Below are 25,795 nucleotides of genomic sequence, written 5' to 3' on the forward strand. Positions count from 1 at the left end.
CTCAAAACAACTTCGTTTTGCATCTGCAGTGATGAAGTAATTGTACTTAATGTCCTGTTAGTCGCAGTACCTGTTAGTGCAACAAACTGTACATTGTACTTTCGCAGCACTCCTAGTTCTTGATAAGAGGGTCTGAAGTGCTTCCCCCAGTTTTCCACACAGTGTGCTTCGTCGATTATGAACATATTAAGTCTTTTCTTTTGCGCTAAAGTGTCAAAACACTTCTGAAAACATTCTGATATCACGGATTCCGGACTGACAAAAACAAATTGATATTGACAGTCTGGTTGCTGAATATTGTGTAGTATGTTACGTCTTTGTTCTTCCGTCAGCAAAGTATTGTAATAACATGTGTTTATTCCCACACTACAAAGTCTGGCTACTTGGTCGCACATGAGCATCATTAATGGCGAAACAACTACAGCTATTCCTGGCTTCAATATGCAGGGTATAGCATAAATTATTGTCTTTCCGCCGCCAGTTGGAACGACAGCTATGACATCTTTTCCGGACATTATTTCATTAATGGATTCCAGTTGTCCTGGTTTGAAAGTGTCATGCCCGAAGACCTTCTTCAACACCTTCAGTGAAGCGTTGTCGTCAGTGGAATCTATATCCAAAGGGAAAGCGTTTCCAGTGGTATTGCATAAGGACGTGTCATGTTCATTACCAATGGAAAACTGGTTTTCTTCACTTGAATGCATCAGCAACTACAAAGAGTGCAAGAAAGAAAAGGTTCATTTCAAAAAGAATGCATGAAAATAAAATTCAATGTACAATTGGATTCATTTTTTATAATAATGACCATATCTGCTCCACATAGCTTATAAAAACCCTTTGCAATGACCTATGAGTATAAGTGAAATAAATTTAATAATTTGTAAGATTTCAACAACTTACGTCTCTTTTTGAAATGAAACATTGAGCATAAATCCTATTCCCGCGTCCCATACTTTAAAACCTTTCTCATTTTTAGAGTAGAAAGTGTCGCCATTGTTTGTTTCTTTCACATGTATCTTACATGGTCGACTCCCTAAAGGTTTCAAAACCCCACCATGTTTCAAAATTAAACTGTATAATTTAGCAGCTTCTTTCAAACTTGTCGCTATGATATTCATCTCCCTAAATTCACAACCATGGGCGTTTACACAGTAGGATGAATATTTTCCCTCGATTGCATCATTTTTCGTCTAAACACAAGTAATGATAAAACAAGAGGTTGACAAATTATGAATTATTTGTGTTTCAAATAATCATAAACTTACCGTTTGAACTCGTAGCCGTACGCTACCTAACTGCTGGATTACATTAGCAGTTTCTTCACAATGGGCATGCTGGAAAAGACTTTTACATTCGGCCAAAAATTAAATTGTTTAAATCCTTGGAACTATGCATTACTCGAAAGTGTTGTTTCAAACCAGAGTCTTCGTTGAAAAAATTATGCAGAGCGTCATTTTTTAAACACTCGCAACAAAGAATTTTCCCACTTTCTTTAGCATGTTGAAACAGTCGATTTGAGAGGGAGAATATTTCCGTCTCTTTTTACTCTGTATGTAAGTTTAAATCGTTCATATTTGTTTTGACTATTTATACCTTGTTGCAATTACTAATTATGGATTTTAATTAAATTTATTATTTAACTTATTAAAGACTGTCAAATATTATTCCCAATGTAATCCAATAAATATTTTACATAAATTAAATGTAGATGGTGGTTGATGAACGGAGGTCCAATACGTTTATATAAATATTTGTGTTATATATAGAACTAACGTATTTCTGATAGTCAAATACAGTCTACAATAACAGGTTTAAAATCACAACAGAATCAGTTTAAGACCATTGCATGCTGTCACTGTGTTGTATATACTACAGAATTACTGAATACCACAGTTAGCTCATGATTGGAAATGTTCTCCCTGATGGGTAAAAATGTCTGGCATTAAACAGTATAGGATACATTGTGCATCACCTGTTAATGGTTAACAAGAGAAGTAGGCATGTCCTTTAATTAACCCATTTACTGGTGACAACATTTTCACCAGTAGTAAAATCAACTGGCATTGGAGTAGGACAGAATAAAATATATAATACAAATGTGACACACTGCCACTCAAAGGTTTTACATTAAGAATGGCAGCCAATTGAGTTGCAAAATAAATCAGGAGTTCACTCCTTTCTCTTGATGGTTTGGGGTTATAATAGGACTGGGTAGATGCAGGTATCAGAGTGAGCAGCCAAATAAGACAAAAGAAAGAATAAATGGTTAAGTTTGAAAATTATTAAATCAAATATCAAAACAGAAAAGGGGGCACCAAATGTGATGGGCAACTAAGGTAATCAATGCAGAGTTTATTGTTGTAAAGATAACACTTCAGGCCTTTAGTGTCCAGGAAAGATCTAAACTCCCAATGTGCAGGAATTGAACCTGTGTCTTCTGATTGCCAGTTCGGTTGTTATACGACTAGACTATAGGGTTCAGATGGTTAAGCGGTGTTCACTAGAGACCAGCCTCCGACCATAGATATGTGTCCTTTTAAGCAAAGGTTCATACTATTATATAATGAGATGTTACTCAATATATAATAGTATAATGAACCTCTCCTTAAAACGACACATATCTATGGTCAGAGCATGGTCTCTAGTTAGGATTGCTGTCTGAACACAGGTTCAATTCCTGTTGGGAGTTGAAGATCTTTTCTGGACAATAAAGACTTGAAGAACAATCTTTACAACATATATCTGAGTTTGCAACATGTACATACTACATCAACATATTTACAATACATAGTATACATAACATATCCAATGAAAAAATTCCTACATAATTATGATCAGGTATATTTATTATTGTTAAGAATACTATACATTGATAAATATATAGTACTGTACTGTATGTCACAAAATGTTCAATATGGTAACTTCAGTTGATAAGGTATCTCCATCCAAACATTTCAAGGTAGTTCACAAGCAGTTCAGAATAAGCAAATGCGAGTTATCCTGGCGACACTTTATGTTGATGGGTTACATACTTTGTCCACTGTTTTTGCTGGTGTTTTTAATGTTTTTGCGTCTAGCTGTCCGTGCATAAAATGTCCATTTTATATAAACCATACATTAAAGCGAACGCAGGTATACGATGAGTAAACATTCGTATTTCCAGAAATACGCAATACATGTCTTCCTTTCCCGTCTTTTATCCATCTTTTACAGATACAATGGACTGTATACGCTCACGTTGTCACCCACATATTCAAATAGTCGCACTCACTTGTCCAAGTTATAGGAAGTTACATGTGCGATAGACACTCATACAACCTTTTTTGTAGGAAGGTTGAGAAAATATTAACAGCAAGTTGTCTAAGAAGCAATATTTAACAGCAATCTATTCGAAAATACAATAATGAATAAGTATTTTCACATTTTATTGACATTATATTCTACGCAAAATCATCCGCCATGTTGTTTGCGTTAGTTGGCAGAGGCTTGGGAAATTTCCCTCCTCCCATCATACCCCGCGCGCTAAAAATTGTTTAGATACTTCATGTAATAGGAAACCTTTCATGTAATAGTAAACCTAAGCCTCTGCGGAGGAGAGAGGTCAGTCATAGTGTAAACTTTACCGGGGGGTAGGTTGATTTATGCGTATAGTAACTTTTTGTATATGATCGGGAATTTAAAGTTTTTATTTAAATCAGTTCAACTTGCTTTATTCTATAAATGCACTATATCCATTTTGCAAACTTCACCAAGATATTGAGGAATTTTGACTGTTACTGTAAATTTTGAAGCATTGCTTTTCCACGGTTTGGGTTTTGTTTTAAAGTGATTGGCGCAAAATTATCCCCCAGAACACCCGATTTTTTCTTATACATCGCAACTGCGCATGTGCCTTCAAGACTTGAACATTTTTCACAATGTGAAGAAACAAGGACCAAAAAGCATTGCTTCAAAACATTCCGGGAATAAAAATCGAGCAATTCATTGAGAATCTACGCAATTTATCAACTTATGTTATGAAATACGAGCATTCAATTCAACAGAAATATAATTTAGGAGGTTTATTCCATAAATAGAGCTAAGAGGTTAGGAAGAAACGACGCTGTATTGTTTATGTATTGATAAATCTCTTACACAATATGTATATTATTTCGATAGCAAGTCGATACCTGATATTCTGCATACAGTACATAATTGATACTATACAAAAAAGACATTTTGTGCAGTAATCAAATAATTTTGGCAGTATACATTATTGATTGTAAGTATATTGTTTTGTATCGATTTACGCATCGAAGTATCCACATCATAGACATGTGCACCATGGTTTATTTACATTATTTACAACGCAACTATTTTGGCTATTCTTATGAAGTGACAGATAAATTGTTGCCATGAAATGTAGTGAATGTAGTCACAGTTGTTTGACGAAGAAAAGAGACTAAACTGAGAAAATTGCAGCCGGTTAGGCCAGTTTATATGGGCAACTAAAATTATGATTTAATAGTGACAGTATCCATGGCTAACGTAACTTGAGTACTTTGAGTAATTTCCTTTTGATTAATGTTTAACCTAGTTCATTATATTTTTGCTCGCATAAGTCAAAATGTTTCTCTTGGTATTACAGGGCATGAAAACTTTGCACTATCCTTGGATCCCTAGTTGTTCACCTTGATAAGCCTGAGAAGGAATACAAGTATACAAATGTTGGCTAGTATTTTTGGCATTTTCTCAGGCAATGGAAGCAGAATATTTATCATATGGATCTTTTTTTTGAGTCAGGAATTAAAATATCTGTTAACATTCACAAGTGTTAAAGGTTTAAAACGGTAAAAGTACCCAAAATTTTTCATGCCATTAAAAACTTAAGAGCCATCATCGACTGCACAGAATTCTACATTCAGACAGCATCAAGAGCTTGTCAACATACAGCCAAAAAAAAACTTTAAAGTTACTAATTTCCATTTCTCCTGTCCCTTATTTTGTCCCCCATGTTTCCAAGCTATATACTGGTAGTATTAGTGACCAGGAAATTGTCAAGGAATGTGGATTTTTGGAACAACTACAACCAGGGGATGTAGTTATGGCTGACAAGGGTTTTAATATCCAAGATCTTCTTGCCCAGCACGAGACTTGCCTCATTTAAATCACTTTCCTTTGTTAATATGTTCTTCAGCAAACATGACGATATTACGGAGTCATCGTCAATTATTTTCTTTAACACAGACCTGTATGTAGCTCTTTCTGTTTCAGTCACGTGATCACATACTGTGATTTTGTTTGTTGGTGCCACGTTCAGAACAAATTTGATGTTGTCAGCATTTTTCATAATATGAGATATCTGTTTCATACCATATTGGCGAGGTTTCTTAAACACAATCCCTGTAGCTTGCCAGTACTATGTGTTTCAATCGGTAAATTTTCCCAAATCTGTACAATTTTTATGTAGTTCGGTATTTTGAATTAACTTTAGTGCAAAAATGGTATATTCCAGCCGTAAAATTTGACCCCCGGAGCAAAAGCTCACTGAAATGGCGAACAGAACAAATTAAATATTGGTCTTTCTTGTGGGTAATTCCATGATAGTGATGACATTTATTTTTAGAAGAAAAAAAAGTTCTCAAGAACTTTAAAATAACAGTTTATTTTGGCAGGATACATATTCAGGGGTAATATGAAAGTAAATTTGGACAAAATACTGTGGTTTGATTACAGTTATGCGATGTTCAAATGAGTGATACTTAAATGTTGCAATGACATCACCGATTAGGGGAAGTTATATTGTAACTTTTTTAAGGCAAGCCTAACATAATTTTATTACAAATCAGTGGCCAACAACCACCACGGTCATTAACTATTCCATGAAAAAACCCATATTCTCTAAATATTATTCTATTGCCTAGTACGGTTCTTTAAAGTTTAGTTCATCTGACAAGTAACGTGAGTCACAAAAACACTATTTTTTTAATTTTGCGAACAACATGTTGCAAGTTAACGGCTGCTGTTCATTATTTTCTTTCTTATAGTGATAATTTAACTATAAATATCAATTTAATCCGTGTTAGCTCGACCCATGCTCTGTGAGAGTATTCCAAATATTGGTAACATGAGTCACGTTACAATGTAACGCGAGTCACAAATTTAGAAAAGTAGACTTAGCATAAATAAATAAATAAATAAATAAATAGCAGAGATAAAGAAAAAAATGGTTACATGAAGTAGTTCCTGATCTAGTGCTGCTGTATGTGAGGCTTGTGGGCGATTATATTGAATCTTTGTTGTTTTCTGGCAGCTCGAACTGATATGGTGGAAAGGTGAATCCATTGCAATCCAACATAAATATTGCGGTTTCAAGACTTATTACTGTTGTTTTTAAGGTTAGATATGTATATTATTAAATTACATTATTCATTCTCAAGACTGATAAATTATTTTGGAAATATATGCTTTCAAAGTTCGGTTTGATTTATAATTCGATTTGCTCTGTCATAGTTACCCTTTGAACAAAATGCCGCTTACTGCGGCTGAGAGGGAAAGGAGAAGACGCGAAAAGTTGAAACAAGAAGGAACGTATGAGGAATACCGAAGACACCATCGTGAAATTGCCCAGAAAAGTCGTCATAAAAGCAAAGATCTGTTGGAGAGTTTATCCTCAACAAAGGCGGGAAATCATTCAAAGAGAACAGAGAGAACCTATGAGGGAACATGTAGCCAAATGTAGGGCATTAAAAAAAGAAAAGGAAAAAGAAAGTGTTGCAGCTAATCAAACAACACCATTCAGCAGTGCAGTAGCTTTTGCTAGAGCAACAGCTAGAGCTAAAAGAGCACTCAAGGACGCCCTACCAAAGTCTCCAAGAAGATGAAAAGCAGTCCACTGTAAACTATATGAAAGTGAATTAGAGGGTTGTAGTATATCATCATCATCAACCGACTCACCAAGAAGATCCAATGCAATGATTGGTAAAAATTTATCCTGGAGAAGTGAAGTCTGTTACAGCTGATGATGTCCAGGTGTCGGTGATGGTGAGAGCTGGGAAATACTGGCAGTGGCCTACAATTGCTGATGAGATCTTTTACCAACAAGATAAGTTTGTTAAAAAGTTAAACACACCAGTAGTTGTTAATTCCCATGGACACTTTTAGTTTTCAGATTTCTAAGCACTTATTACTGTGGCTTGGTTATGTACATATTCCGCTTTTGTACAGTAACATGATTGTTTTATATATAATTTCGTATAATCTGTTGTTTTTTTCAAGTATAAAGTTAGAAAATACACTTGGGTTGTCTAAGGTTTGGTAAGTGCTAATGTTTTAGGACCTATTGGAAACAATTCTGAACTGAGCTATTAAGATGAACCATATATGTAACATGAGTCACGTAACGTGAGTCACATGTATTACTTAGCAATTTTTACTGTTGTAATCCAAAATATAATATTTCTTTTTGATGGTTGTTTGCCTAACATATAGTAACATATAGAGTTACTTGGTAGAAATTATATGTTTCTCCTTGTTATGAATTCCGAAGAAATTCAAAAGTTGTTAGTTTGGTGTTAGCTCATGTCACTTTTGTTGTAACATGAGTCACACAACAATTTATGGTCGGCTAAATTATCATGCTATAAACATATGTTTAATTTTTACTGTGAATCAATGCCCCACTACTATTTGTACCTGGATGCAAAAATTTGTCAGTAAAAATTTATTTGTTATTACACCAGAACAAAATTACTCTGGTAATTTTGTTCAGAATGAAACATAAGTCACCATGGAATTACCCTTGTTCGAATATGCATCCAAGCTTTGTGACCAAGCCTTAGTCCTTAGGCAAACTTAATATATTCATAAACATTGCTGTCTATAGCTGAAATATTACATAAGTATATTGAAACCCAATATTCATAACAACAAACACAGTATATTTAGCATCTATAGCTGTTGAGTTAATGTTTTTAAAGCAAACAGAAACAAACTCTTAAATGTCTGACGCAACTATTTCTTTGGCGAATGTTGTCCTACGTTGCCAAACAAGCCATATCAGGTGATCAGGTTATGTACTGTATGGCTGTTCGCAATAGCGTTTTGCTAATATGACATAACGCAAAGTCCAACCAGGAAAAATACATAGACTTTCTCAATGAAATAATAAATCTGTCAAAATCAAGAGCATGTCCATCCGAGTCGAAGTTTGGTTAAGGCACCAATGTTGCAACGTTAACAATAAGGTAAAGAAGCTAAACTCTAAAGGTTCAAAGGAAAAATGGGTAGTATAGCTCAATGAGATGTCCAAGATAAGTATCTTGGTAAGCAATGTCGCTACTGCAGCTGAAATGGAGCCAAGAGGTAAACCTTGAAAGGCCAGGAAATAGAAATGCTGCACAAATGCTTGGAAAATTCGAACATAGAGTTAGAAGAATGGAAAATGAGGTACCAGAACCTCGAGAAAGAGAAAGGGAAAGAGTACTTGTTCATTGAGATGAAAAATGCAAAAGAAACCCAAATTTCAAACTTGACGTTGGAAAATGAAGAACTAAAAAAGTATGTAAAGAGGCTTGAAAGGGGTAACGACAGAAATGCATCAAACATGAAGAGTTTTGAAGAGCTTTCAAAATGGCAGTGAAACAGACGTTTGCAAGCACTTGAGGAACAAGAGCTGAAAAAGCCCTCTGGTTCTCAAAACACTTCGGACTCGAACTTGACAGATTTGAGTTTTTGGACAACAATGGGCATAAACATAGATGGAGTAATTCATCATCCAGTTCTGAAGCTACAACCCCAGTTTCTCTAGGAACACCACCCACTGCCAACATCACACCACCCCCTAACAATAGTGCTTTCACATCTTTATCACCAACAGCAACACCTCTGGAAAAAAAATCAGTAGGAGAAATTGTCAAGCGATTGTAAGTGCAAGGTGAAAGCTGTTTTGTTTGTGATGGAAAGTTTGCTTTAGGTGATGCCTTCATCCATGAATTGTCAATGATTGTGGATGGGAATGCCTAGGTCCTATCTGATCAAACAATGCAGGAACAAATTCAATAGTATTTGTGCAATATAACCAACCCCAGGACCAGAACCAAGTGCCCAACTGTCACGTAAGGATTCTCTTGTAAACAAATTGCAAATTATGGTGAGTATAAGTGCACTGATGTAAATATAAATTTTTGTTTTTGCCATAACAACCTCTAATTAGTGCATATGGGTAAGGATTGTAACTGGTATAGTTTATATCAAAAATAATATCTTGAAAAAATACCCAACTTATATGCCTTAAAATAAATAATTTTCTTTGAACCACAGTAGCAGTAAAGAGTGGCTCAAAATGTTATCAGTCTATGAAGATTGCTTTTAAAGACTGTTGGGATGAGATCAACAAAGTGAAGAGGTTTGACCAGCCTGCAGAGTGTAGATTTGGGTTCCCAAAACCATTACAAGAGGAAACTGCACTGATTTGAGGTTCCAGGTAAGAAAAATAAATTTGTACACTCAGAGTTGCAAACCACGAGAAATTATGAGAGGCTGAATTCACACACAACAGCGTCATGCTTGAGAATTGGCGAGCCAATGTGGATTTACAGGTAATTGTGGATGAAAAGGCATGTGCAAGATATATGGCCAAGTATGCAACAAAAGGAGAACCACGATTAAAATATGCTTCTGATATACTGAAGTTGTCTGTGTCTTCATTACAGAATGATGACCAAGTGTCTTCTGCAACCAAGAAAGCAATGGTCCAAGTTGCTGGTGATAGAGACATGGCTGCTCAGGAGACTGCCATATGTTACTCAGTTTGCCTTTGGTAGGCTGTACATATAGTTTTGTTACTGTTTCTTTAGAAAACAGTAGAAAAGTGATCCTTGATGCAGAAAATCCACAAGAGGAAGTACTTCAGAATTCTGTTCTTCAAGATTATGGAGAGCGGACAAAAGTGGAGAGTAGGTACAAGGGGTTATATCAGTTGAATTTGATGCACTATGCATCTCAGTTCACAAAAGTCAGAGGTGAGTTGACAAAACGAGTGAATCCTTACATTGTCAGGACATTTCCAAAGGTTACGGCCAATCTTGGCAACCCTACCTTTGGAAAATACTGCAAGTATCAACTCATTAAGTTTAAACCATGGGAAGGTAAGTCATTAAATGCATTTGACGATATGGAGGAAATTGATGATATGTTTATTAACACATATGCTTTATTTCTTCAGACAGATTTTTGAGTATTTGAGTATTCTATGGAACTGATTAAAGTAGCGATGAAAGCGATGATGAACAGGATCAACCTAATGAGGAAAAGCAAATTGGGGATTGGATGTTGTCATGCAGACTCCACCAACATTATGAGGATGCAGGAAAGCAGATGGCAAATAACGAGGCAGTGGATTGGTTCGAAGCAGCAAGAGCTGTGCCTGGGGGATTTGTTGAGAGAATCTCCTGGATGGATTTCTAAACAAAGTAAGGATGCAGAGGAGCAAGTTCTGCAATATCAAACAGGTGACCAACAAGTGGTGGTTGACCCAAGGACCTGGAATGACAACAGCGGCTGGTATTTGACATTATCGCTGCATCCATGGTTAATGATGAATGCAATCCACTTCGTATGATTGTAAGTGGTACTGCTGGCACAGGTAAGACATATTTAATTAGTGCCCTAAAGCAAGTATTGCAAGACCAATGTATTGTCACAGCAACCACTGGAATTGCTGCATTCAGTATTGGTGGTCAAACTTTGCATTCCGGAGCTCAACTTCTGATTCTGAAATACAGAGAATTACAGGGCGATTCCTTACAGAGATTGCAGCTCAGATTGGAAGGTAAGAGGTTTCTCATTATTGATGAAATGTCAATGATTGGACTTAAGATGCTTTCATGGCTTGACAACAGACTACGTGCAGGTACAGCATGTGTCGGCGTCGTGTGTAGACATGTTGCTGTGTGCTCTAGCCGCTATTGCAGTTATTACCGTCAATAAAGCCCAATTTGTAGGCAGTGACTCGCTTGGAATAATGATGAATGTTTCTGATGTAATTGTACCTACTACGTTTATGTACTCATCATTGTGGAATACTAGTGCAAATTTTAAGTTTAGTACCCGAAATCGAGAGCGTAGGGCAAAGGCGCTTAGCCTCCTACTGATACTGATGTGTGGTGATATTGAAATGTGCCCTGGCCCTGTAAGATGTTCTACATGTGAGAAATCTATCAGGAGAAATCAGAGCACCATAAACTGCAATGTTTGCCTAAGGGATTTCCATCTCAGATGTTTTGATGAGAGCGATAAAGACGGTGTTTGCCTTCATTGCAATGGTTCAGTAAATATGGCCCCCGCTGAAAATAATACTCAAACTGGACAAGGTTTGTTCTATCTTCCAATATTGCACGGATTGTCTAATGTGAATAAAGCGAAAGGCATGAAGTTATTGCACCAAAAATATCAGTGGTTTGGTTTCAAAGATCTCGCACATTGAACATATTTTAACGAACTTTACAGACATTCATATGTTCACCCTAAGTGAAACGCATTTGAGCAAAGAAAATAGCGCACTGTTGCCTGATATCCCAGGCTTTAAATTGGCTTTTAGAAATAGGCTTAACAGAACTTATGGGGGCGTAGCGGCTTTTATATCAGATCGAGTTCAGTGACTGAGAAGATACGACTTAGAACATCCTGAATTAGAATGCTTATGGGTAGAAGTTTTAATCAAGAATGCCAAGAGTTTGTTAGTTGGGACTATTTATAGGCCCCCAGCCGGATCTAAATTTCTACCAAAAGACTTTTCCATCTATTTTGATGATATGCTATCCACAGCAGGTGCTGAGAATAAGGAGTTAATCCTAATGGGTGATATAAACTGTAATTTTCTTAAGATCCTACAAGAATTACCAGTGAGTCCTCAACGTTGATTGATGTTATTTGCATGAAATAACACCAGCAACTTGCTATTGACCATTGCTTTCTTGATTGCAGAAGACACTTGGTCATCATTCTGTAATGAAGACACAGACAACTTCAGTATATCAGAAGCAGATTTTAATCGTGGTTCTCCTTTTGCTGCATACTTGGCCATATATCTTGCACATGCCTTTTCATCCACAAAAGATATTTTTCCAAGCCAACCTCTAAATTCCTCTGGTCGCTCATTTCAAATTAATGGAGAGGTAATTACGGACAACAAGTGTATAGCAAATGCATTTGGGTCATTTTTCTCTTCAGTTGTTTTTAAACTGAAGGAAAAATGCCTTCTACTAGTCAACTTTGCATGGAGGTATTAAAATTCACCTTGTGTACGGAATAACTTAACTTTTCACTTTAACCCGGTCACTGAACAACTTGTGGAGGAGAAGCTAAAACAGCTTAAAAGATCTAAGGCTGCTGGTATTGACAATATTCCACCAGGTATTCTTAAAGATTGCTCATCTGTGATTAGAAAGCCTTTAGCTCACATAATAAATATGAGCTTAAATACTGGTGAAATACCCCAAGAGTGGAAAGGAAATAGGAAAAGTTATTCCTGTCCATAAGAAAGGGTCGACCAATGATTTTGACAATTACCGACCTATCTCTGTACTACCAGCTGTCAGTAAAATTTTGGAACAGATTGTACATCAGCAGTTCATGGATTACTTAAAGTCAAATAATCTAATAAATGATTCTCAATTTGGCTTCCGGCAGAAACATTCAACGCAACTGGCTGTGACTCTATTCCTGGATAAAGTGCGTGCAAATATAAACAAAGGCCTATTAACGGGTGTGGTTTTCATTGATCTTTCCAAGGCCTTCGACACGGTGGCTCACTCCAATCTATTAAATAAGTTGCAGGGTTTTGGCGTACAATCAGTTGAAATGGAATGGTTTACTAACTACTTGTTTAATCATTTGCAATGTGTCAACGTCAATGGTTCTGTATCCGAGATATTACATCTGACACCAGGGGTTCCACAAGGCTCCATCTTGGGATCTCTTCTATTTATACTCTACATTAATGACATTGGCAATCACCTCAAGAATGCAAATATTATAAAGTATGCTGATGATACCATCTTGTTTCTAGCTGGACGTGACATTGGTAAAATTGAAGATCAATTTACCAATGAAATGCAAGTGGTTGCTAGGTGGTTGAATGAAAATGATCTCGTGATAAATCTGAACAAAGGTAAGATGGAGTCCATGGTATTGGGCACCAACAGGAAAATTCAGAACAAGACCTTGAATATCCATTTTAAAGATCAGCTGGTCAACTTTACAAACAAATATAAGTACCTGGGCGTTTTAGTGAATCAAACAGCAAACTTAAATGAACATTTTTGTTTGGCTTTTAAGAAAGCATCTGGTAGATTGAGGTTGTTGAAGAAAATACGACGTTTTGTTACAATAGACGCTGCAGAATCTATCTATAAGTGCATGATTATGCCCTTATTGTCATATTCAAGCATTGTGACTTTCAACCTAAATGCTACCCAAGTTGCACAAGTTCAAAGTCTCGAAGATCGAGCTGCTAGAATAATTGATCTGAGCAAATCTGCAAATCTCAAGGTACCAGATTTGATGAATTCTGCAAAACTTCAAATGTGTCTACTAGTAAAGCAGTGTATTGACAAAAACGTATGCAGTAACTTTGACGATTATTTTGAACGTCTACAACATGCGAAAAATACCCGCAATAACGGACTCGCAATAATGTACAAAATGTGCTTTTTATTAAAAAGGGGCAATTGAATTTAACAAGCTACCCCATAATGTCAGAGTAATTGACAGCTTTATGTTGTTTAAAAGAATATTAGAATGTTAGAATTATTAGTTATTTTAATATACCTATAGTGTTCCCTAGTTTATATCCTTAGTATTATATTGTTGTAAATTAGGTCTTAGTTCGCATGTTTTTAAAGATATAGTTTTTATAATTGAAACAGGACACATGTTGATAGCAGTAATTTATTACTGAAGTGTTTTTTATCCTGTGTAAATATTCTTTAATAATAATAATAAAAAGAGGATGTCCCATTTGGTGGCATGTTGATTATCTTAATGGGGGATTTCGGCCAGTTACCTCCTGTAGGTGATAAACCAATGTACATTGCAGGTAATGGATCCCTAATCAGTGACCATGGTCACAGTATGTATTTAACATTTGATCGCGTAGTCATTTTAGAGCAGGTCATGCGACACATTGGTGAAGACTCAGAAGTAGTTGCATTCAAGGTGCTATTCTATTGATGAGAATGAGAGATGGACAAGTTACCAAGATGGACTGGAGACTATTAATACAGCACTCCAGACCTAATGTTGCAATGGATCAATTTAGTGATGTTATTCGGCTGTACTTTGATAAAAAAAAGTTGCTGAATAAAATTATGAGAAGTTGCAAGAGACTGGACAACCATTGGTCAAAATTCAAGCAAGGCATCCTGGTCGGGGTGCAAGTGCGGCAACATCTGATGAAGCAGGTGGTTTGGAAGCTGTCCTCTTTTTGTCAACAAAAGCAGAAGTGATGATGACATGTAACCTTTGGGCAGAAGTCGGTCTTTGCAATGGCTCTTTTGGAACTGTTGAGCAATTTTGGTTTGAGAATATGGGTCCACCAAATATCGCGCGGGATATTTCGCGATTTCCTGGAAACAATAATATAGTACACGCAAAATTCATGTATAACATAAATTTCAAAAAGAGCGGGAAAACATCCTGCCGATATCCTGCTGTTTTTGGACTGCAGTAAGTCTTTTTCAAAATAAAAAACTTAAAATATTAAGAGGAGATTTTTTAGAAAATCGCGTATTTTTGCACAAAATCGCTCAAAACTTAGCAACCAGGCCTTCGCTAAAATATGCTTTGCAGCCATTTTGAATTTACAAGTTTGGTAAAGTTTTCGTGTTGAGTGACAGCTGTTTTATTAACTTTTGGGGAATTTCAAAAGACGAAAAGCTCCTTGAAACAAAGAAGAACAACAGGTGAGTGTTCGTTCAATTGTTTTGGTATTTTGAATGATATAATTTTCCATGCGTACATTTTTATTAGTGCGAAGGAGTGACACACAGTCACAGTCACACACTGATGTGTAATTGACAGTGTAAACATATTGAAATATACTGATTTTAGTGGTTTAGAATTAATCTTGTGATAAAATAAAAATCTCAAATGTCAACGTTTTTATTTCTAGGTATCCAACACATCTTGGAAAATATGAACAATAGTTTCAGATACGGACATGCCAGTAAACTCGCATTTGCGTTGGAGATGGTGGATAGTTATGTGTAGTAGCTTGAAGATCAGTTTATCTTTATCACAACAATAATAAAAAAGACCGTAAATAATTTATTCAAGAAACAACACAAAGAAAGGGAAAGTCAAACTATTTTGATTTATTTCAAAAACAACTGCCCTCTCTACTTTATTAACAATGAATTCCTTGTGTGGTGGGTACATAATATGGGACATGTAGGTGGGACAATCATGGGACAATTCATTCCAAAATTATACAGCTGTAAGTATAGGTAATATAAAATTGTAATGTGACTTTGTTGTTAAAATATTATATCATTAATTGCAATAAATAGTGTTTTTGCAATCTTGTGTTGTTTCCACTGTTTTTTCAAAGCCTGCAATAAAAAGTAATAGATATGTCAAATATGTGGCAATGGCAAATTCCTCTATAAGAGATTTATCAAGACAAGTCTGGAGTTAACAAGAAAGGGCTTAAGGGCATGTAGGATGTAGCATCCAGGGCCTGATTTGCACAAACTTCCAGATCTGCAACATGTGTTCAACCAGGATAAAAAAACCCTATACAATCACCATAGAAATATAAAATGGGCTGAAAGCCAATTGTTTGCACAGCTTACAGTATACATTTCATTTTATATCCAAAAATCAGATAGCAACACTGGGCTATTCAAGTAAATACATGTTGTGTATACAGCAAATCTGTTTCGTGTTGAAACAAATTGTTTGTCTCCTCATTGAATATAGGCTAGTAATCACCTTGCCTTTAGTCAGTAATTTTTAGGATTTTACCATTTGTAATAATATTTAAGTGAATAATATTTGTCAAATATTGGGCAATTGGAGAAAGATACATTGTAAAGATACATGCTGGACTGTACAATAAATACAGGTAGAGAATATCACAAATCTGGTTCATTTTAAAAAGTCGAAAATGCTCCACGGCGTACCACTCCAATTTTAATTAAATGATGGTTTTTGTAAACTAGCATACCTAGGGCAAATCATGAAATACGCCTTAGGTTGATCGGAAATGGTTCTCAGTTGATATTTAATCATTTAACTTAAGGTGAAGGTTCCCTCCATATTGGCCAAATCATGGCTTATAGAAAACCTGTGGATTTTGGGAACAAAACATGTTCAAACCATCTAAAATCATCAGAAGTGTAAAATAGGTCGAGAGCCATGTTTGCACAGCTTGTAATATGGCGCTTCGCGATATATTCAATAAACAGATAGTAATGCTGGACTGTACAAAAATACAGGTTGAGAATACACAAATCTGGTTCATTTTAAAAGTCGAAAAATGCTCCACGGCGTACCACTCCAATTTTAATTAAATGATGCTTTTGTAAACTAGCATACCTAGGGCAAATCATGAAATATGCCTTAGGTTGATCGGAAACAGTTCTATAGTAATTTACAAGTGGTGAACAACAGTTTTACAACAGATTTATGTATTCATTTTATACTCAATTACACAAAAATATTAATAACTTTTTAGATAAATTTCATGCCTAGATTTTGGGACCAGGGCAATTGTTGTAACAAAATACATCTTAGTTAAACATTAGACGTTATGAATTATAATATGAACACTTAGCTTGAAAGATAAGAGCAAAATACGGATTATAGTGACTGCATTTTGTGAAATTTAAAATTTGAATCGCTTCTAAATTTAAGCAAGATTTACTCCGAAATAACCAAGTTAAGTTTATATAAGATGCCTTAAATTAAAACTAGAATGTCTAAGGAATGTTGCAAGGTATGATTTATTGTTATCGATGGCAGTAAAATATGAAAAATCCGCAAAAATGCACGCTTACCTTCCATGCTTCTGTGAGAGTCGAATCCTTCCAACCCCTCTGTGTAACATTGCGTTGCTTTTGACTCTTCAATTACTGTTGAATTCATCTTGTTTATCATTTTACACATCATTCCAATAGTATATTGACAATATTTAACAAAATTAAACGAAAGTCAACAGTTGACTATGTGAAAACACGCAGTAAAGTACTCACACGATATAAGAACCAGCCGCCATGTTACCACCCGATTCATTCGATTAAATCTTAATTTAGTTTTGAGCGCCCAATACGCGATTTTCTAATAAAACTCCTCTTAAACATTTCAAAGTTTGCTCGAATAAATTATAATATACTACTCCACAGTTGACATTTTAATTTACCAATTTAAGCCCAAATATTTTAGCAAGAAACTATCATATCCTTTTTATTGCATTTTTAAATCTGCATGTTTTTGCAATGCTGATGGGTATTGTCTTTTGTGCTCAGCTTTTGTCAATAAACTAATGAAACTATTGTATTTTTTATATATTTTACAGGTACAAAAGTCATAAATATTATTTGAAAAATGTAAGTTTGCTATTTTAATACATTTCTTTTCTCAAAAATAACATTTCAGTAGCTATATTGTAGGAATTTTAAGCTTGCCTCGAGTATACATTGTATTTTAACCATACAGTGCTTTTGAAATTGTATTAAAATATGTTTACTCAATATATTTGTATGTTGATGGCATATATAAGATTATCTACAAGGAGAGAAAAAAGTAAGATGCAACCTCTTTTCTAGCAGTTTACAAACCACTTTTCTCTTGGTTGTAGTGTAATGGTAAACGTTGTTATTATTACTGATTTTTCTAATTATTTTAATGGAAAATGAAGAAGAAGTACTTGGTATGTTTACAGATAGGCACTTGGCCATATATAAGTATATATAATTTGTGGTAACCTTTTCTTTCTGCAAATGACAAACATGCCATATATATGAAAAATTGATTCATTCTCAAAGACATAATTCAATTTAGTGTTGCCCATTATAATACTCTGGCCATATGTATACACATAGTATAAATTAGGCAAAGTACTAAATATTGATTAAAGATTTTGCCTCTTGCATTCTAGAAATTGAAGTCAATGCGAATGACATTGAGGATGATGAAGGTAAATAAATAATATTCAAAGTATTAATCTAATTCATTTGTTGCAAGGTTTTAATTTTTTCTCACAACAATAAAGTGTATAATACATTAGGTATACAAATTTCCCTTTACCATAGATCTAGGAGAAGCAGAGCAACCTGCCATGGCAGTGGATGGGCCAGGTGAGCAATCCTGTAGCTCCCCCTTCACAACTAAAATACTCTCATTTTATCACAGTAAATTATGTGCCAATCTTAAAAACAGTAAATCCTTCCTTCTTTAAATTTACATACACCCCCCCCCTTTTGTAAAAATGTTGTCCTTGTGGTAGATGCATGAAAATTACATCTATGTATTTTGATGTTTCATTTCAGAAGATCATCCACTCCCGCACCACAGGTGAGAGGCTTGCCCCCAGGTATTATTGTATCATTTAATTTTACTGAAATGTAATGTAAACCATTTGCTTCCAGATAGCCTCCAATTTTTAAAAACTTTTCGTTATCAATTTAATATCCTAATTTACGCGATGTGTCAACCAAGTTTGTTACGTACATCTCAGAACATCATCCGCTCCCTGCTCTTTGGGGAAAAGGCTTGCTCCCAGGTATTAATTTGTATAATTTCATTAGAGTTATTACCTATGCAAACACATAATACTCAATAATGGTTACATTGCAATAATGATGCTCAAAATGACATCTCCTCTCTTTTAGGTTTCCGTAGACATATTGCAGGTTAATAAAGTTTGATTGACAATGGTCAGTTAATTCACGGATTTAGTTCGCCAGAAGACCAATCATTACTTGATATTCCATCTTAGGGCGTTGCTACAAGTGTGGCATGCGGGGCCATCTTGCTCATGGCTGCCAATCGCGTATGTATTCAATACCTTTTGGATTCCCATGTATTGTATAGTCACATGAACAATTGCAATGTGGTGTGGTGTTGTAAGCATATGACCTTGACTCTAGGGCTAAAAATACCATGCCTGGTGTGACAGAAGAAATTCAGAAGGTCTAATCAAATATTTAAACATTGCTAAAGATGTCGGCCATCACAATGTATGAAAATAATATACATAATGATTTTTTTTTCTTATAGTGACTTTTTCTTATAGGGGCTGTTTGTTGGTTGTGTGGCCAACTGGGCCACACAAGGGTTGTGTGCCCCCAGCGGCAGACTGGGCGGAAAATGCAAAAACAAGGGCAGCAAAAGCCCTCAATGCAATTTACCAACTGCGCATTTGAGAAGTTTAGTGCTTAAATTTCTCAAATGTGCAGTCTAGGCTACATTGACATATAATCTCTATACCATAATTGATTTTTAACGTTCAACATCACGCATTCTATACAAAAGCAAAATCAACATATAAGGCGTTAAAAGGCGATTCAATCAAACAAATAATGAGATATCAGCAAGTGAAAAATGAGCCAATATTGTTTTCAATCTTAATATTGTCTTAATTTGACTACTCGATGAAAAATCACTGTATGTCAACGTAGTCTCATATCGAGAGTTTGTTATTCTAACTTTTATATGTTGTAAATATTAAATTTGTTCTATTTTAAATTGTTATATTTTATTGTAAATGCTTTATTTTGTTAAATATAATATGATTTTTACGTTTTTTTTCGGAAATGATGTTGTTGCATTAAGGTCCGGCGAGGGGTCACTGCATGCAATGTATTTCTAGTTTATTTATGTATGCATGCTAGGTTGTGCTAGACATATAAGCCAATAGTTCATCACCATACATACAGTTCTGCTGTTCTGAATAGGGCTAGTCTGAGTCATCTAATCTTTTTTTTCAATGGGTTCATGATCTGATTCATTTTTCTCAGTATCAGCACCGCAATAACTTTTAGTTTGTTTTTTTCTGATACCTTTGCTGGTGTCTATGTTTTATACGTTTCTGGTGTGTTTTTTTTCTCTTTCTGTCCTTTACTTTTCATCTCAGTGATCTCTTCGTCTTGGGGACATATTTCTGAGATGCCTAGTTGAAACATAAAATTGTTGAATCAATCAGTGAAAGCTTACCATATGATATGGCCGGCATGCAGGATCCTAAAACTATACTATACCTAGGATCCTAAGATTATACCTACGATCCTAAAACTATACTTAAGGTTCTAACAGTAGCTTATATATATTAGGATCATAAATTGTTAAATTGCTCATAAATTGCTAAGACTGAAACGTTCCTACAACATTATTTAAGCTCTTGACTACTTCCTATAAGATTTACTCAGGATCTTGATAATTTCTTATAAGATATCCTATTTCCTGTATATTTTCCTATTATACTTTAGTAATATTAATTATATAGTTCTTTTAAGATTTTTTAAGGTTCCAAAACTTTCCTACAAGAGCACATTTTAAACCTATACTATCCTATTTACTCTAACATTTTCCTGTCAGCTTTACTAACATTATCTAAGTAGCTACGATCTTGACAATTATCTCAACAAGGTTTAATTAGCTATGACTAATTGCAGAAAGCCTTGAATAGTAGACAAAAATGACTACTGCAGTACTTGTGTATTTTTTAGATTTAACATACAATCAAAGTGAATGTGAAAATCACATTCAAAACATACAGGTATACTTCAGTCATGTTGATAGCATTTTAAAACTGAAGATACAAATCCTAGATTTGCGTTTTCCTTGGATTCAACAAGGATAACTTTGGAAATAATAGAAGAGCAGTTGATTAATCTTTTCTGGTTTGTCCTCTCAACAGCAATAAAATGGCACCCGAGATAATTAGACAAATGAAACTCTTTCATTACAGCATCATTAGGCTGTGGAAAATCTTCATCAACATTACATATATTATGCTGAAAATTGTGGAAGATAAAGATGACAGCATATCTGGCCTTGTTTAACGAGAAATTCAACTTGGCCAAAATATTCCTCCCCATTTTCATTGATCTTTATTAGAAAACTGACTGCACTCTTATGGCAGACATAGCTAGTGCTGTGGTAAACCTGTCCTTGTTTGCTCATTCTTTGTGCAACAGTTGCATTTTTGTCCTTGTTCAAAAGACCTTCGATATTTTCAATTGCGGTTGTTAAAGGTTTAAGAGGTCCAAAAAAACTTACACCATTTGAAAGTTCAACCATATCAGGAAAGCGGTTGTATTTCAAGAGTTGCTCAGCAAATTCTTTAGCATCATCGTTTTCTGTCAGGGCATTAAAAAGGTATTCTGCATGCTGCATATTTCTTGCATATTTGCCCGGGAATACCACGCGTACCATGAAAAAGTCTTTTCAGGTGTGCAAGCATCAATTCAAAAATGAAAGCAGAATACAGGATTAAAGGACCATGTTCTCTATCTTGCTGCGAAAGATGTTTTCTGCGCATGTGAGTTGAATGTTGCTTCAGACAAATCGTACAATTCAGGCAACAACCTGGTGTAGTTTAAAAGCATTGCCTTAGCGATATCAATTTCTTGCTCAGTGATGTTGTTTTCGCACAATAACCGCACACCAGTGACCAAAAGTGAATGATGATAGAACATTTCTGATGGTAAAAGATCTTTTAAAACCAAAAAACTTGCATGGAGAAAGAAATTCTGCTTTTCGCTGGCTTTTCATCTCTTAAATTTGTCCACGGATCTGAATTTTCACTTGAAATCATGAGGTAAACCAATTTTTCAAAGATGTTTGCTCAAACTCTGAACATGTGGCTTGAGATTAACACCACTTGGACATGATCCAGCTAACCACTTTGTCATGCGCCTTGTGAATTCGCCTTCAAGAACTTGGTGCATGTAATCAAATAACAACATCTCCGGAATTTGTAAAATAGAATGCACTACGGAAGGACCTTTTACACCAAAAAGTACTTCTACTTCTTCTGCCAGCTGGGCATGTGTTAACGTTTGAGCATGATTTCGTTGGGGAAATTCAGTGGCTGTATATGGGTAAACACGCTTGTTACCACAACCATTCATCCTCTGACCTGGATGTAAGCAAGAACAACAACCAAATCTTCCGTTGTGCAGAATGAAGTTAATTGATGGTGCTTTTGCTACTAGATCAACAACTTGACCATACCAAATCCCAGATAATAGTATGTTCTTGTAGGAGTATCGTAAATTTAGTGGGAGTTCCAAAATAAAACTCTGAATTGGCCAAATTGAAATGTTTTTTGATCGAAAAGCAGGGGCTCCGTCAAGATGCCAGTATAGTTTATATGGGAAGCATCCAATTTGGTTAATTTCAGCAAAAGACTTTTGATATACTTTCCCATCAAGTATATCTGTATAAATACCTGGTGTATGATTATATTTTGGACAAATTTCTTTATGACGTCCCAATGTTCTAAGAATTGCAATATATTTTATAAAGCGATTAGTACATCATTTTAGTATTGCATGCTTTTCCTTTGAGAAATTAGCATCAATTTGGATCATCCTTCATGCATTCGATTACCACCATATTTTTGATAATGTTTTATTTATTATAATACACTATCCTTATTATAAGGTTGTAAAATGCTCTTACAAGATGACTGAAACAACATTTTACAAACATGGAGGGTATTATTGTAAGCAAATGGAGCGGAGGATAATAAACATAACTTACCTGATATCAACCTCTTCAGTTTAGGATAAATATTAATTGTGTAAGACACGCTAGAGTTTTCCTCTCTGACATATTTTTGATGATAGTTACACATCTCATTTTCACATAGAAAATCGTTCGTTAAAAGAGTCTGGCAGCTCATGCATGTAAAATACTTGGTGTATATATACTCTAACACCCTTTCTGTTTCCTTTTCAAAAAGGTAACTTGACTTTGGCAACCAGCTGCCTTTAAGTAAGCACAATTTGAGCAGCTTTAAAATGCTATCCATTGCTGTATTTGCAATGTTGTGTTTTTGCCGTAACGCCAATAGAACTGCATTCAATGAAACGGACAATGAAGAATCCTGAGACAGCGATAGACCTTTCTGCAACACATTCTCTTCATCGGAGGTACAACTTTCCTCGCTATCACTTGTGAATATGACGTCATTCTCGTCTGATTCAGAAATTTCTTCATCACCCCATTGGTTGCTTCCAACTGTCTCCGTTCCGCTGTGTTCAACATCTATATGAATATGAAAAAAAGGGATTAACCAAACGCAGCATTAAGGCAAGAATTTCATAGTCAGCAACCCGACCAGAAAGCTGCTATGATTGTAGGTTTCTTTGCTGAATCGAATATGTGACCATATCGGCGCAGCGCTCTTATCATCTGGGATTGGTTGTTCAAAAGCCGGTTAGCTTAACCCTGGGTTAAAGCAAATCTTTCCATTGATTTTCAAATTGCTTGTTTACAAAGTTGAATATCTTTTCTCATAAATATTTTCTGTACTGATAGAGATTATGTTAGATGAAAATCAAATAAATGAAGGCAGCATTGCTAATAAAAACTCAGAAAAGACAAATGGAAAGAAATCAAGTAAAACTTAAAATTCCTTTAAATGTATGCATGAAGAAGCGTTAAGGAGTAGTAGGCTGACCTTGTATCCATGTAAATTGCGGTTGAACATAACTTATAATAGGACTATATACATTCCAATATTTATAGGCCAGAAGAGGAAACAATACACAATTAGGGAGTCTGACAATGAGAATTCTGACCAAGACACTGGTGATCTATTCACAACAATCTTGGGTAAAAAAACTATCTGTATTTTCTGTATAATTGTGTCCTAACGAAAGGTGTGTATATCTTTAGCTCTTATAAGAAACGCATCTCTGCATACTTTTAGAGAGAGACGTTGAGGCAGAGACAAACCAGGTAAGGAATTTGCTGGGGAAAAGAAGTCAGGTGAATAAATTTGATTTTATGTTAAATAAATTACAATTAGCTTGCCAGCATTTGCTTTGCTTTGTGTATCGATACTGTACTGAGTATACACTACATGTAACTATAATATATATACTCTGTACACGCAAGGTAAAAAAAAAGTTGTGAGTTACATGTAATACATTTTAATACATTTTGAACCGTAATGAACATGCACACATCAGAGATGCTTTTAGTGAGTTACAGTCTGTCACATATGCCATTGAACTGTACATTCCGATTTTTCACGGTTTATGTAGGGCTTCTGCAGAAGTTTCCTTTTTAAGACATCATTTCTTATCATAATCGTTTTAGCTGGGACAAAGTCAGTCAACTAGTAAAAAAGACGGTGAAGTCACGGTCCTAGAAAACCTTCTTCAAACAATTGTTCGAAAAACTGGACGGTATCCAACACACTCTGAACAAAATTCTGGAAAAATCTCCAACACAATCTGTTCCTTTGTCATGGGATCACACTTTTACCCCTCCGAACAAGAAAACAAAACTTGATGATGATAACATTATGAAGCTCAACAAAATATCTCCGAAATCATTAAGCAGTCAAAAAGTAAGATCATGTACTGTTATTATGTTGGATTTTCTGCCTTTTGAACTTTAGAAAAGAAGTAGTAGAAAACTACTATTATAATATTGGATCAGATACAGTGTGTCATACATTGTCTATATACAAATATAAATACCTCAACTAATTCCTTTATTACTTTGCATGTGTAAACTATAGTTCCACCAAGACCTAAATTCTCCAATCCAAGTTGAAGATGACATAGATGATGAAAAATTTGTAAGAACCACCACTTCCTATGATACTATTACTTCTTACACTTGATTACCTGATTTGCATGCATGGTCAAGATGTCAAAATTACAGCCATGTCAGAAAGAGTTTTACCCGCATAAGTATGATTGCATGGTTGCATTATCATAACCTGCAAAATGAAAAAGTTCTGCGGACAAATATATTGTAAAACAACTTGAATTGATATCATGACTATATGAATCCATTATAGTGTAAATGGGGCCTAACTAGAATGTTATTGTTTTTTGGTTCACCGTACGTTATCACTAAATTACTTGCTGCATGGCCTGCTGATAAGTTGTAAACCCAGTCTATGAAAGAAATTCTTTTTAATGCATCCAAATTTTCGTTTAGATTGTGAACGGAATAAATTTGCTGACGGATGTTCCTGTGAAGTCAAAGAAACCAAATTTGTACACTACACACCTGCTTTCTATTCTGTTCACAGAAGAAGAAATTAGAAATGGTTGTGTTTAACCCAGAGATGGGAAAGGGAAGAAACACATCCTGAACCAGGAGAAAATAAATTTAATAAAGAGTAAGTTTAATTTTTCAGTTATTTCTAACTGTTGACAAATTGTTGTATTCTTTTTAACACATTGATTATATTCCTACTTCATATTCACAAAAACCCAAAATAAAGATTGCTCATATCTTGAAATATAACAAAAACATAATTTAATAGTCGAACGTGTGTTCGACTATTAGAGTGTTCTTAGTTTAATGTCTGTTCTTTTAATGTGTGTTCGTTTATAAAAAACGTTCTCGTTTTTAATCTATCCACAGAGTGCCTGTCTATTAAGTATAGTGAAAAAATAAGAAAAAATTGGTCAGAAATACGACAAAGTCTGAACCAAAAGTGTTTGGATCAGAAAAAGCAGTAGCTGAAAAAGGCAGCATTGGAAGAGAAGGATGCAAATTGATCGCCAGAAAGATCATAAGGACGTATAGTTATATATATAGACAACCTGAACTTGTA

At 35.1% G+C, this 25,795-nt stretch overlaps 1 long non-coding RNA gene and 1 pseudogene across 1 annotated transcript; both read right to left on the reverse strand.

Annotated features, from left to right (window-relative positions):
* Positions 1–15,338: 15,338 nt before the first annotated feature.
* On the reverse strand, positions 15,339–17,161 carry LOC114527406. Its single transcript, XR_003687407.1, has 2 exons — positions 17,040–17,161; positions 15,339–15,590 (listed from the first exon to the last, which is right to left on the reverse strand). It is a non-coding gene; the product is annotated as an uncharacterized LOC114527406 (long non-coding RNA).
* A 4,191-nt stretch (positions 17,162–21,352) lies between these two features.
* LOC114527369 lies at positions 21,353–22,517 on the reverse strand (annotated as a pseudogene).
* Between the last annotated feature and the right edge of the window lie 3,278 nt (positions 22,518–25,795).

Source organism: Dendronephthya gigantea, unplaced genomic scaffold, assembly GCF_004324835.1.
Source record: "Dendronephthya gigantea isolate DGI-Jeju-01 unplaced genomic scaffold, DenGig_1.0 000044F, whole genome shotgun sequence".
NCBI lineage: Eukaryota > Metazoa > Cnidaria > Anthozoa > Malacalcyonacea > Nephtheidae > Dendronephthya > Dendronephthya gigantea.